The sequence below is a fragment of the Pseudonaja textilis genome, chromosome 3 (genome assembly GCF_049901715.1).
Source record: "Pseudonaja textilis isolate UNSWEBS1 chromosome 3, rPseTex1.2, whole genome shotgun sequence".
NCBI classification, from domain to species: domain Eukaryota; kingdom Metazoa; phylum Chordata; class Lepidosauria; order Squamata; family Elapidae; genus Pseudonaja; species Pseudonaja textilis.
In genome coordinates this window covers 46,947,210-46,961,784 of record NC_141992.1, presented here as the reverse complement: position 1 = coordinate 46,961,784, position 14,575 = coordinate 46,947,210, and the positions used below count along the sequence as shown (strand labels likewise).

The 14,575-nt window shown below is 35.4% G+C and overlaps 1 protein-coding gene across 2 annotated transcripts in view; it reads right to left on the bottom strand.

The window, feature by feature from the left end:
* Positions 1–13,863, bottom strand: part of USP49 (ubiquitin specific peptidase 49) — a 35,584-nt gene extending 21,721 nt beyond the window's left edge. For both annotated transcript variants that reach the window (XM_026715548.2, XM_026715549.2), the window contains exon 1: positions 13,789–13,863. The gene's annotated coding sequence lies outside the window, so the exon portion shown is untranslated. The remainder of the gene's footprint in view (positions 1–13,788) is intronic.
* Positions 13,864–14,575: the final 712 nt, after the last annotated feature.

The following is a 14,575-nucleotide window of genomic DNA, read 5'->3' as shown; positions in this document are numbered from 1 at the left end:
CAATCATGTTGCTAACTTAACAACTGCAGTGATTCACTTAACAATTGTGGCAAGAAAAGTCATAAAATGGGGTAAAACTCACTTAATAAATGTTTCATTTAGTAACAGTAATTTGGGCTCAATTGTGGTTGTAAGTCAAAGACTACCTATAAATAAAAATTCCATAATAATGGAAAACAGGGGTATGTGTAAACTGTGTAATGATTAACGCAACTGTTGTAAATATGAGATTAGGAAATAGTCATCTAGTCAAACTATTTTAAAAACAATTCTGTTTAATGGAAGAAAAATATGTTTGCCTTGTTTAGAGAACTGTCTACTTACACTCATTCAATTGGACTTTATTTTATACAATTGGTAGAGGCAACTCATCATACTTCTGACTATTATTTAAATAAGCAAATGTCTGCATAATGAAATTTTGCTTCATTTTGTTTCCTGTTTCTATTGGTCCAATCTCAATCAATAATCGAACGACACTACAGTATACAATCCATCATCTCCCAGGATTGAGATTGGAAGGCCAATATTTCAATACATTTAATGCTTACTTAAACCTCTTAAATGCATGTTCAACATATAAGAGGAATCTTGTTCAGGTTTTTTTTAAGATATTTTAGAGGGAAAAAAAAGTCTTCACTGGTTTTAGTATAACAGAGATGTTTTGTCACAGCCAAAAAATGTAAAAGTTTAACGGTGTAGCTAAATGGAAAGAAAAAAGAGGAAGGGAGTGAAAGCCAAAGGGGAAAGATACATGTCTCAGTTGCCAGTGTAAATTTGTGTGTATGTTTGTGGCGGGGTGGGGTGGGGTGGTATTTTAGAAATTCTTTTCCAAGTCACTTTGTTTTTCAGCTAAAACATTTAAATTAAAGGGTATTAGTATCCTCAAATTGGACTGTAGCTGGTCCATTTTAATTCAGGATGAGTTTCAGAAATGTTTCAATACATCAAGAAGAATGAACAGTGTCAGAACTTACTGTAATTTACTTGAGACTGAACAATGAACAATCTGATATAACTGTTTGGAAAGCCTGAGGGAGGGTAATTTTTGCTTTTAGTATCAGTCAGCAGTTGCTTTGTTTTTGACTACACAGTGTACGAAGAGTTAACAATGCCAATTCCAATATTAAAAAGGCACATTATAGGAGAAATTGGCCTGAAATTAAATAACTGATTTCTCACACTATGTATAACTCTACAAATAACAAGACTGACAGGAAAAAAACCAACAAAATAATCGTTCATGTATTTCTCATAATTTAAGTTTGTGAAAATATAACATTTAGAGTGACAATGAGCATAATAAGTAATCTTAAAATTCTAAATTGATGGTCCTGATTAGAAAACATTTCATCCAATAAGTCATAAGTACTAAGAATTATATAGAAATAATCAGTATTGGAAAAATTATTTTAGAAATAAATCATGTTTCAAAAACATACCTATTCCTTTCTCTAAGGTTGAGCTTTGAGAAAATTGGTTCTACCAGTTTTCAATAGACATCTGTTTGTAAAATGTTCATTGGCTATCACATGTGACATCACAATCCCTCCTTTCCTAGTTGTTCAATTTGTTTAAATAAGACAATCATTTTAATCAATCTGAAGTGATGCATTTATATAATTTAAAATGATAGACCTTATAAGGACCAAGGAGAGATAAAAATGTTACTAGCACTGCATTTGTCAACTTTATAAGTGAGGAGATAGGCAGGCTTAGGATATAGTGCAAATCTTCTAAGACTCTGCATGCAAAAAGGCTCTGAAAATTCTCACAAAATATTATAGTACCCTCTACAGAAATGTATGCACAACACATTTGTCTTTTACATCACAAAATCACAGAGTTAGAAGGGATACTAGATATTCTCTACTCCAATCTCCTGTTTGCTGCATGATTTATTAAATCACTGACATCACTGACCATGTACTCTGTTTAAAGATCTCTAATTAAAGAGAACTTACCTTCATATGATAATCTATTTTATTACCTAAAAGGTGGTGTGGTGTGGTGTGGTGTGTAATGGGATGGTACACCTTTGAAAACAGAGTTCTTCCATCAACACTGGGGATCCCATGGTGAGCCTGCAAAGTGGCTGTATGAGGCTAAATGATGGTTGTTCCTCCACTATCTGCAGGTTTTATCTTTATCTTATCTTTTTATTTTTGTTGTTACTTATATTTGATATTTTTATACTGTGACATGGTTTAATTGCTACTATGCTTGTAAGCTGCCAGAGTGAGATGAGCTGTTAAAGAAGCCTGGTAATAAATAAATAAAACAGTAAGAGGGTCAAAATAACACAGGATTTTTACAAGTGCACTGTAACAGTAATTTTTATCATCTCCTTATCCATAACATATCCCTCTCAAAGCAAAATCAAGAACTTCACAAATATATTCACCTGCAATATTTCTCACTGAATTAAAAGAAAGAGAAAAAGAACATTAAAACATATCCAAGTGGATCCTCTGACCTATCCCTATTTGTTTTTAACTGTGGTAGTAAAATGTCCATTTTAAAAAAATGATTTGTTCACATGCTGCTGCCTTTAACTTGTCCCTAGCTTACAAGGGAGAAAGGCTTAAGAACTGCATATTTTTTAAAAAAATCCCTTTCTGATAAATTTAAGCAAAGTGTCAAGGTGTATTAAGCAGAGAAATGACCAGAAATAAATGCAACAGAGACAGGATGGGGATCAGCAATAGATTCTGCAAATTTAATGCTGGAATTGTTATTCAGTGACTTCAAGAATGGGTGAATAGCAATTCAATTTTACAATAGGAAGAAGCTGTCTGATAAGAGCAATAACACTTAAACTTATATACCGTTTCATAGTGCTTTACTGTAAAAACCACTTTTTACAGTAAACCACTTTTCTGTAAAGTGGTTTACAGAGTCAGTATATTGCCCCACAATATGGGTCCTCATTTTACCAACCATGGAAGGATGGAATGTGGAGTCAATCTTGAGGATCAAACTGCTGGCAGTTGGCAGAGTTAGCTTGTAATACTGCATTCTAACCATTTTCCCATCAAGGCTCTTATAAGATTGCTATAGTGATATGCTTGCTATGATGCTATAGAGCTTTAACTCTCAGATAACTATCTACTGCTTTTACATCACATCCCTATTATAAATTCCTAATGTATTGTATATTCCCTCTTCAAATCTTGCTCGGGTACAAGGATGGAAAATATATTGTTCTGTTCAGTTCTGCTGTAGAGTCTTTTAAAAAAAGATGTTAGTCAACACACAATCTATTGCAGTGGTCAATTCCCACATGGTCAAGAAGAACAGAAGGAAAACCCCGCCAAAATTGATGTTTCCAGTAGAACCAGCAGGTTTTATATTTTGGACAGGCAACAGAGGATCAGCTAATACAAGCAGGGACAGGATGTACATGGGCTAGTGCTTCCCAGCGCTTAGGTAAATAGGCATATTAGCAGAGAAGTTATTCTATACTGAAAGATGACCAACCTCTTTCAGTCTTAATTACCTATCACATTATTATACATTGGGAAAGGTACTTGAGACCTATTTAAAAGCTGCAAGGACAGAAAGGCATTTGTGCCTTTTCTCTTCCTTCCTGCAGCTCCCTGAATATATTGAAAAGATACTCCAGAAAAATACCAGGAGGATTCTTACTTTTGAACAGAGTTACATTGAGAACTGCAACAGAAAAAAAAGAAATTAGCCATAACTAAGTGAGAAACATACGTGAACAATTACACCATCAGAATCTTTTAGGCATCTGTTGAACTTTTATTTTTTAAACTGGGCCTATATTTTTACCCAAATTTTTTGTTTGAAAATGGTATATATGGTTTAGATTTCATTTTATTTTGCCATATATTAATTAAATATTTCATTTTTCTTGCTTTATATTAATGGCCCTTCAGAAATTCATCTGACTCCCATCATTATGACAATTTCAAAATTGTTGAAGACTTGGCTATTCTCCAGGCTATGGGGTAAGATGATTTATAAGCTTATGAGTGATCTGCTGTTCTGTTCTCTTGATCGACCATAGTTTTCTTATACTGTATGTATTGTTGTTTTTTCAATTTGCAAGGTTCCCAGAGTCTCAAAAAGTCATGTGGCCTTGAAATGATTTCATCATTGTGATGATGAATGTAAAAATTGTTGTTGTAATACTAAAAGACAGATTGTCATAGAGCAATTCTATGTGATCACTAAGAGTTGAAGACTTAATGATGCATAAACAATAAAATATTTTTTGCATATTGCATTTTATTTGTAAGCAAATTTGAGGTTTTTAATAATAGATAATTGTATACAAAGATTTTTATTTGCACATTGATCCTTTATATAATTTTGGTCAATATTCCATATTTACTGAACCCCATCTGCCATAACTCCTATTGCTTAGAAAGAGCCTCAGCTCTCTAGAAGTTTTAGTGCTGGAAGGACTAGGAAGAAAGATTAGTTGGAGTAATTCTAGCTATCAGTAATTATCTACGTTAAGGCTGCAGCCCTATACATATTTACTGAGGAATGTCTTCACTGATGAAAACAGATTTCAGAAAGTAGATATTTCTCAGTGATATCCTTTGCAACTCAAATCAACAGCTTATCAGGTTACCTGAGCATACAGCAATGTGGTACTTCTAAATTCTAATGAAGCATTTCCTCTCTCAATGCTCAAGAATTTAGTGTTTCTGAATGTTAATTTTTCCATTGAAATAGAACCTGGGGAGCAAATGCCTGAGGAAAGAAGAGATGTATACATATTCCCCCTTTCTTGAAGCACTATCATCTAGCTGACCAAAGACATTATGATGAATATGGTAAATTACAAACTCTATAATGGATATAAAAAGCCTACACGCTCCTGTTACAATGCCAGGCTATTGAGATGGGGGAAAAAATCAGAAAAAGATAAATCACTTCAGATTTTTTTCTACCTTTAATATAACATAAGCTGTATAGTTCAATTGAAAAACAAACTGAAATCTTTTTCATTTTTTCACCACCATTGTAAACAAATGGTTGTAAGTCAAGGATTATCTGTGTATTTATAGCCTAAATAATTCTTACAGAACATAAGGTGCATTTACAAGTTAAGCACAGCAGATCTACCTTTGCATATCTGCCATAGGTTCGCCATCACAGGCTTATACCATTCCTAATGTAAGTACTTAATTATAAATTTTAACAATCAAGTACAAGCACAATGTTACCAATTTCTCACCAAAAAGCTTGAAGCCAGTCTGTGATTGCCTTCAATTTTGCTGACCCCAAAATAAAGAGAACAAGGAGATAACATCATGAGTCAATCAGTGCTGTTCCTCCAGCTAGCGAAAAGGAGAGTGCAAAAACCACTCTTCTGGATTCTAACCCTTCCTATTATTTGTCCAAAAATAATAACAGTTGCCAAACTGTTATTCCTTTACTTTGTTGTACTGAGAAGACTTCTACTGAAGAATGTACTACAAATTTTACAACTATTATAATGGTTGCAATGTTGCTGCAAAGATGGAAATACAAAAGGAGAAAGGGAGAGAAGAAACAATGTACCTTCAGACAAACATCAAGAGAAGGACTCTTAAAGGAAAGAAAGATTGAAGCAATTTAGAACCCTTTACCTCTTACCCAACTCTAATGAAAAGAAAAATAATTGCTATCTCCCATCCCATCCTCAAAAATTTGCTAGAATAAAACATCAAGATGTATCCTGGGATTTTGCACATTGGATATATAAGAGAAATGGAATACGGGCAAAACTTGTGCTTCTTTTGCCTGGGCTACTGTACCTTAAGGTAGTGCTTATAAAATGTTCCATCCTAACCCCGGCATCCTAAAATTCTAGGAGAACCTAATGGAGTTCCACAAAAGATTAAAAGCAAGAAACAAAAAAAACAAACACAAACACTTTCATTCATTAGAGCTTTGCCTATTGATAGGAGATCGAAAGACTTAAAAAAATAATAATAATAACAGGCTTCACCACCCTAAAAGTTTGAAAATCCCTGTTTGACATAACATTTGCAAGTATTTACACAGTCAAAACTGCTCATGTGAGTTGCATTTTAAGGTGAAACCAGTAAAACAATATGCATTTGTTGAATCACATACACACACAATCTGAATGCATCTTTAGTGAGACTTGGAAACTATCAAGACACCTTTCTCTTTTAAGATCCTGTGAACAGAAACATACATCAGCTGAAGCCCAGAAGCCAAATAAGTCCCACCAATGCAAAAACAGCCCACCCACAAACTCTGCAAAGCAAAAAAGATTACTTCTTTTGGTGCAATTTTGGATATACCACCACTGAACCAGAAATAAGCCTGCTCAGCTGGTGAATGCAGGCAACAGTGTAAGATCTGAAGCTGGTCCTGGGGTGGAGGAAAGACCTTGTGTGGAAATGCTCTCACCCAGAAAATGACTTAAAGACATCTACACTGCTGAAACCAAGCAGAAACTGTAAGTTAGACATTTTTTTATCAGCTCTGGTCCTAAGCCTTAACATCTTGGCACACACACAAATTTTCCTTGTTCTTGTCTAACTCAATATTAAAAATAACTTCATTTATGTATTTTCTATTTATAGGTCACTTTTAAAAACATAGAAATAGAACTATAAAAAATTGCAATCCGATTTTACATCCTGCTTTCCTTCCAAGAGCTCAAACAATGTATATCACACTCTCCCTTCCCATTTTTTCTCACAACCCAGTGAAAAATGATATTGAGCTGAGAGGGAATAACTGACCTAAAGTCATGTAGTGAGTTCAATGGCTGAGGACCAGTTGCATATGGGTCCTCCAAGTCCTAGTCCAACATTTTAATAAATGGGGAGAATATTAGATGCAGTAAAAGACAGAATTTTCCCATATTTACCGTATATTTCTTTATAAGCATGGCTATAGAAATATATGAGATGGGAGGATTAAACTACAATAATATATAATAATTGGCATTCATATTTATTACAAGGGATCTCTAGGTTTATTAGCACACACACACGTGCTAATATAAAATTTAGTTTTCTGAATGAATAATTTACATTTACAGGGCTGCTCATAAAAATAATCTGTTTCACATAAGCATTCACATAAGCTTTATGATACATAAAGCATTCCAATATTGTTCACAATATTACGGGTCTTTTTCAAAAGTGTTTAAGTCTCTACCTCTCACAACAGTTAACATTAATTACAATGAGTTCAAGAGGCAGAGGAGGGAAGGAGCAGGAATTACACAGACAGCTTGCTAATCAAGGACAAGTGTTTATAGGCCTGAAATTTTAATTTTATTTGTAGTCAGCTGCTAGGGGAAAAATAATTAAACAATAGTGTAACAGTTTACAGAAAAATGTAATTTTAAAATATATTTTACAATCTAAATTAACAATATAGATTGATCTTTGAAAGTTACATGATGCCCAAATAGCATTCAAGATACACTAATTTCTAGTGGAAATAAAATTCATGCAGAATTTAGAATTAAAATAAACCCTCTGCACTGAATCAGAAGAACTAATGTTTACAGGTAGTATCTAACCTAGTCTAGATGATTATATAGTTCAAAGTAATAGCTAGAACTTAATAAGACTACTGGTACGTTGTATGAAAACCCAATGTTCCCAGTTTATTGGGATTGCATTCACTGATTCCAATTATAAATTGGGCAATTCATTTCTTATTTTCAGCAAGAAAAATATCTTTTGTCTTAGCTATGATGGGTAAAATGTTCCTTTCTTTTTGCAAAGCTGAGTACATAGCTGAACGATATTCTGCATCTTTAACTTCAAGCAAAAAACTCCCACCTGTTTACCCTGTTTTTATAGAGAGAGAGATGCCACCATTTTTATATCTATCTATCTATCTATCTATCTATCTATCTATCTATCTATCTATCTATCTATCTATCTATCTTAAGTTTTCACAGGTACTTACATGTATGGTATTCAGCTTTGTTCAGGTATTTTCCCACGTCATTATAGTTGTGCTTTTAAAGTTGTAGCAACGTTTCGGCAGAATCTCATCTGCCATCAGGCTTCTGTATTGGTACAGAATACAATACAATACAATTGGTACAGAATACAATACAGAAGCCTGATGATGGCAGATGAGATTCTGCCAAAACGTTGCTACAACTTTAAAAGCACAACTATAATGACGTGGGAAAATACCCGAACAAAGCTGAATACTATATACATACATACATACATACATACATACATACATACATACATGCATACATATGCCACCAGCTTAGCAATAACATTATTTTTTCCTCTAAATCAATATTTAACATATGTACATTGTGATTGTTTGCAAACATTTTACGGTACTCCCCATCTCAAATATTGGTCAATCAATATATTGAGTATAACAATTCGCATCACCATTAACATTGCATCCTAAATTCTGCCTTTCGACATGGGTCATATAAACAATCAACCTTGGGGAAAGCTAGTTTAAATCTGGCTTGGGTAAACACTGCATGAAAATTACATTGAAAGCTGACAAAAGCTTCTTATAAGTATCTGTTTAAAAGAACGAGATTCTGGGCTCCACAGAAGATTCCTAAGCATTTGTAGAACAGAAACATAAAGAGTGGTTGCACACATGTATTTGTATGGAAATGTGTCCATTTGCCCAGAGAAAAGGAACAAAAACCTGAGACAGTAGGAAGTGTCTGGGAAGGATTAGTCGGAAAAGCTAGCTGACCAATTTGTCTTTGACCCATTTACCTATAATGGGTGTTCTATAGCCTAGTTCTATAGGTGCATTATGACAGCCATTTTGTGAATAGAAAAGACTTCCCCAACATCCATTTTGTGAGAGTTCCCCTGGTATTTTCACAAATTCCAGATGTACCCACCAGCTCCTCATTTCCAGTCATATGCAACAGTTCTTAACATATACTTTCATTCTGGACCTTTATTATGTATAATTTTCAATAAGAGAATAACATACACCAGATAAAACTAAGCACTGCCTGCTATCCTGACACAATAGATTTGGTAACTGCTGAATTTCACTCTTTCAGGCAATTTCTGTGGCAATTTCTTTTATATTACCAGCTCTTGAGGGTGCACACACACACAACTAGCTTACAAAGGACTGAGTCAATTATGCACAAGCTTTATCAGTAACTAAAATCCACACAAATGATAGCATTACATATAACTTACTGCACAGCCAATTAAGAATAAACATTTAAAAATGCTAAGGTAACAAATGTAAATGAATTTCCAAACTTGCAAATACCATGAATTCAACCATAGTCTATTACATTCAGAAATTGAAATTTGAATTTAAATTACATTTATTTCTTAAATAATTCAGTGATTGACAATTAAACATGCAAAGGGTAAGGTGTAATGAAGATTTTCTCAACTGAACTCTTTCTATATATCAAAATGTTATCTCCTTTTTAAATCCTACTACTATAAAACAGTTTTTATGCAATATAAACATCATCCAAATCAAACTATAAGTACGACTATAAATAAGAGTTAAGTCAAGGTGGAAACAGTTCTTTCAAAATTATTAGTTCTTCATTTATTTAAATAATATTTCACAAAGATGCTTTGCTCTACTGTAATTTTTAGTAACTTGAAGAAACCTAAGCAATACTCATACAATGTTATATACTCCATAGCTGTTAAAACAGAAGTATTCAAAATCATTACAGATGGAAGTTATGAAACATTACTGGAAATACTTCTATTGAAAGAGGATTGAAGGAATAAACTTATGTGCTTGTCTTCTACAAACTTTTATGGGTATTTTTCCCCAGAGAGTCTAGCATTAACTATTACAGTACCTAGCTTCTATTTACTGTCTAGATAGGTAGAGGGGCTGCACCCAAGTTGCAAAGCTAACATGTGATAATGGAGTACCTAAATTATCTTCCTTTTATGAGCTGCTTAAAAGGACTGTTTGTATATTTGAGAATGGTATCTAAACATATCATCCTTTTTTTCCCTTAGCATTTTCAACATCTATTTTTAAAATTGCTACAAAGGAGCATATTTAAGAATGCTAATGAAGCATTTGTGAAAAGAACCAGTAGCAGCAGTATTTTGGGACTTAGTTCTGGAGATAATGCAGATCCAGCTAACCCCTGAATACTGGTAAGGATAAAAAAAATCATGTGAAATGAAGTATTTCTTAGCATTATAGTGCTCTTTCACATCCACAATATGCTATCCTTTACTTCTCTTATAGTTTCTTACAGGATACTGTATATTATGGCAATTACATTTTAATTGCATCAGAAGCAAAGACACCATCCACTATTCCTTCAGTAAGTTTACTTTAAGTATTTTTCTCTGATTAATCTTCTACTAAAGTTTCTGGTTTTAATTCTGGGCCTCCTTCCTGTTGCTTTCATTGACTGCCCACCCATCCTTTGTCCCCAAATACATAACATTCAAGTTTCAGTACTTCTCTTCAGCCCCCACTAATTTCCATGCCTATCAACTCTCTTTGGAATACAACAACATCTCAGCAGTTGACATAGTGGCTGGAGTGGAAGAAAGAAGGTAATCAGCAGCCTTTACAGCCAAATACTATTTACAATTAAGCTGAATTTAAATGGATCACAGAAAATAACTAAGAGGAGATTGTGACTTTATATTCCAAACTGAAAATGTAATTCTACACAAATAGCTCTTATTCTGTATTGCAGATTTTTTTTTTGCTATAAATGATGATTACAAAGATAGATGCTTTTGTATTGTCTACCATTTGTCAGACTGGGAAATACTTAGAGGGATAATTTTGAATGCATATGTCAGCTTAAAACCAGAATTATTCAGCCAGGATGACCTGGTATGATGAAAATAGCAGAACAGACTTTCCTATGGGTGTTATCCACAGCAAAATGTACCTAATACAATCGCCCCTCAGAGGAAACCCCTTTTCTCCAGAATTGCAAATCCTTAGCCAAATAATACCTATCTTGATTGTTAGGAAGAAAAGAATACTCTCTCTCTACAATATTTCAATTACTTCATTACTGTGAATCCAATTCTAAAATATACTATTCATGGATACTTAGAACCATGCTAGCCTCTAGAGTTTCTATATTAGAAAAGTCTAGTAAGTAAAGCCAACTAGGAATATAAAAGTGAAATAGTCATAGGTGCTTTTGAGTAGGAAATTAAGCTCGTAAAAGTATATTTAAAAAAGGAATAAAATCCATCCAGATAATGTTGAAGTCCAACATCACGACCAATAGTTGGGATGATAGAACAGTAATCCAGTATCTGGAAAGCCCCATACTTCCCTACTTTTAAAATCCATATTCTATGCTTTGATTCTTCCTTTTGCATTATATCACTTTAATTGTATAAGCCAGCCAAAATTTGATATTGTAATAGTAAAAAATATTTTTAAAAGAACATAATTGAAAAGCAATAAACTGAAAGAGTATAACTTATTTTTGCAATTGTATGTGAATTCTATCACCCATTAGTATTTGTTTAAATGTTTAAGAACATGTTATGCCTCTATTATTACCAATGTTTTTTCATGATTAGCATCAAGTATATCAATATGGATAGTTAACATTTAAAAAAGCACATTGTGTTATTAGAAATATAGTGTTTCCACATTCTGCACTTTAAGCATTCACTCTATACATCCTCCATAAGTGGAGAGGTATGACATTCTCATTTTTGAGGTTGAAGGTTCATTCTCTGAGCTTGCAAGTTGCTTTCCAAACATTTTGTTACCAGGTTAAGTAACATCTTCAGCACAGTTTAAGAGATGTCAGTGTTCAGTGTTCTTCTGTTTATAAATACTGACACTGACATCCCCTAAACTTCACTGAAGATGTTACCTAGCCTGGTAACAAAAAGTTCAGAAACCAACCCACAAGCTCAGAGAACGAACCTTCACCCTCATCTTAGCTACAGATATTCGCCATTATTGCATTCTCATTTTTCTAATTTAAATTTAAAACAATAGTTCATAAACTAATGAATATTAAATAGTATTTAATATTATTTTAAATTTTAGCAAGTGAGAATGAGAAGAAACGTTTTTCTACCCTGAAATGGTTTATTGTGATCAAAAAAGGGAACCAGATTTCACAAAAGTCTTAGGAGAAAACATAAAAGAACCAAAGATGCTTGATTTTACACCTTCGCTATTATTTTCTATATACTATATTTTAACAAACATATTCGTTAAGAGTGAAGACTTGGCTCCCCCTCATTTTCTATTAAAATGTGGATGGGAAAGAAAAAAAGCCAATACGTTTTTAAACAATAAGAACTCCAAAACTTTTAAACAGACAGAACAGTAAACTGAGGTATACCAGTATATGCAGGTGGCTAGAGATTCTGCTTATGTTGCAGTTTACCATTATAAGATCACGCCCATCTACCAAAGTAACTAGTTCATTAAAAAAAAAACACTTCATTGTCCTGTATATTAAAATGTTTCAGTGATAAAAAATAGCAGATATTAAAGAACCATTGTATCAACATAATTATATCAGAACGTATGTTTAGAAGAAAATGCAGTATTAACAATACAGTAATAATTTCAACAGCCTAGTTGCTATATAACAGAATTGGAAAATGAATTGTTACAAAAGCTCAATCCATGTTTAAAGGCCAAGAATTCCCAACTGCATCAACCCTAGGGACATATAACTTCTATCACTTGATCTCCCCAAATCTTGCTATTTATATCAACATGCTAATAACAATGAAACTTCAAATCACAAAATACATTCTAAAAATAATGTTAAGGTGCTTAAGTTGTAATGTTGTGGGGGGGAAAGTTACAAATGTCTTACTTGAAATTGACCATATAAGATTCTAACTTACAAAGAACTACACAGGATTAAGCAACAACAGCATGAAGTCTTCCTGTTATCTATCACTATTCCATCACTAGCTATGCTAACTCTTCCAACAATATACTACTTATTAAAACAATTGCTGCTTTGCCTACAGTTATTTCTTCCAACTCTTTTGCTGCTCTCCAGCCACAAATGGCAACAACTATGAACATGCACTTAACTGTTTTAGCTTTCAGCAACTATGCTACACCTACCCAGTTCTTAGTTTAGTTCTTAATCTACTTAAAGCGCCTTTCTTCCAGCATCCTGCAAGTTTAATGTCTACTAGTTTACACCCCCCCCCCCCCAGCCCCAGTCCTCAAGCAATCTCACAGAAGTCTATTGGTTCACTATATATACTCCTAGCTCTCACTGTACACCAGAGCACAGCCTGTGTTTACCAAAGCAGAGTAAAAAGTCTATCTCAGACCTTCAAAAGTCAGTTGTTGGCCAATATCTTTGCTTGATCGGGTAAATCCTGTCACAACTATTCACCTTTTCATTTGGGAGGGTTGGCTCCTATCTTCTTCCCCGCTCCCTCTAAGAGGGGCCAGCGCTTCCCTCTTCTCGGTGAGCACAACCTTCCTTGTCCCCTTTAAGCAGGGGCTGAGAGAAGAAAGGTTCTTCCCCACCCACCCCTACTCTTTAGGGGGTCAAGACCTCTTCCCCTCTGCCGGCCTGCCCAAACGCGTGAGCGAGATTCCCTCCAAATCAGAAGGTGGGGCTTAAACGAGCACAGCCTTCACGTCTCCAATGTGGAATCTGAGCTTCAAAGGGGTGGAGCCCCCTCAAACCTTCCACGACAATTGGGGGGTAGTCTCCCCAACCGGCTAGAACCACGCATAAAAGAGCCCCTTCTAACTCAGGAAGGGCTCTCCTACTTCCCCCTATTTAAGGTCTAAACCCCAAGGGGGTAAAGCCCCCGCCCCCCCTCCGGCCCCTTTATTTACCGCCATCATCAGCACGCGCGAGCTGTCACCAAGCGCGAGACACCCCAACCGGTACACGACACGCCCCCCTCGCCTGCCATTGGCTGCCAACTTCACCCCGCCCCTCATTGTCATTGGATAACACGCCCGCCACACATTATTTCCGTCCCACCCTCGGCATGTGACGCTTTCACTATTCAGCTCTCTTGTTTACGTCGTCTGCGCCCTAAAGTCGTCCAGAGTTTTCTGAGGACGATTTTTTTTTGTTTTCCTTTCTTTCTTAACGTCATATGCGTAACGAGAAAAAGCGGGAAATGGTCCCTGATTTATGCGAGTGACGCGTCGGAGGATGCGCGTTCTTTTCAAGAATCAAAACGATTCTAACGGCTTCGCTCAAAGGAACTCGAGCTCCTTTTTTTATGGAACGCAATGGCTGACTGGTGGCATGGGCGGAATCCCCTTCTTCAAACTCGAAGCTTTGGACGAGAGCGTTCCTCAAAAGCAGAGCTGGGGTGTACGTGTAGCTCCGCCCAGGAACTGTGACATCCCCCCGACTTGTGAATCGCGGGAGGGGGGAGAGAGAGAGAGAGAGGAGGAAATGGGGTTAAGTTTGGTTGAAGCGCAGGAGGGTAAATAAGGATGTTTCCGAGACAAAGGGACTCTTAAAGTCGTAGGGACCCATTTCGTTAGTCCCCCGCTTCGCGGAGGGCTTTCCAGGGGCTTTTTCAGCTCAGGACCTTCCAAGCAGACATTGCTTGAAGCGTGCGTAGAGAGCCTTGTGAATGCGGGAGCGTGGCTCTTTCGGGTT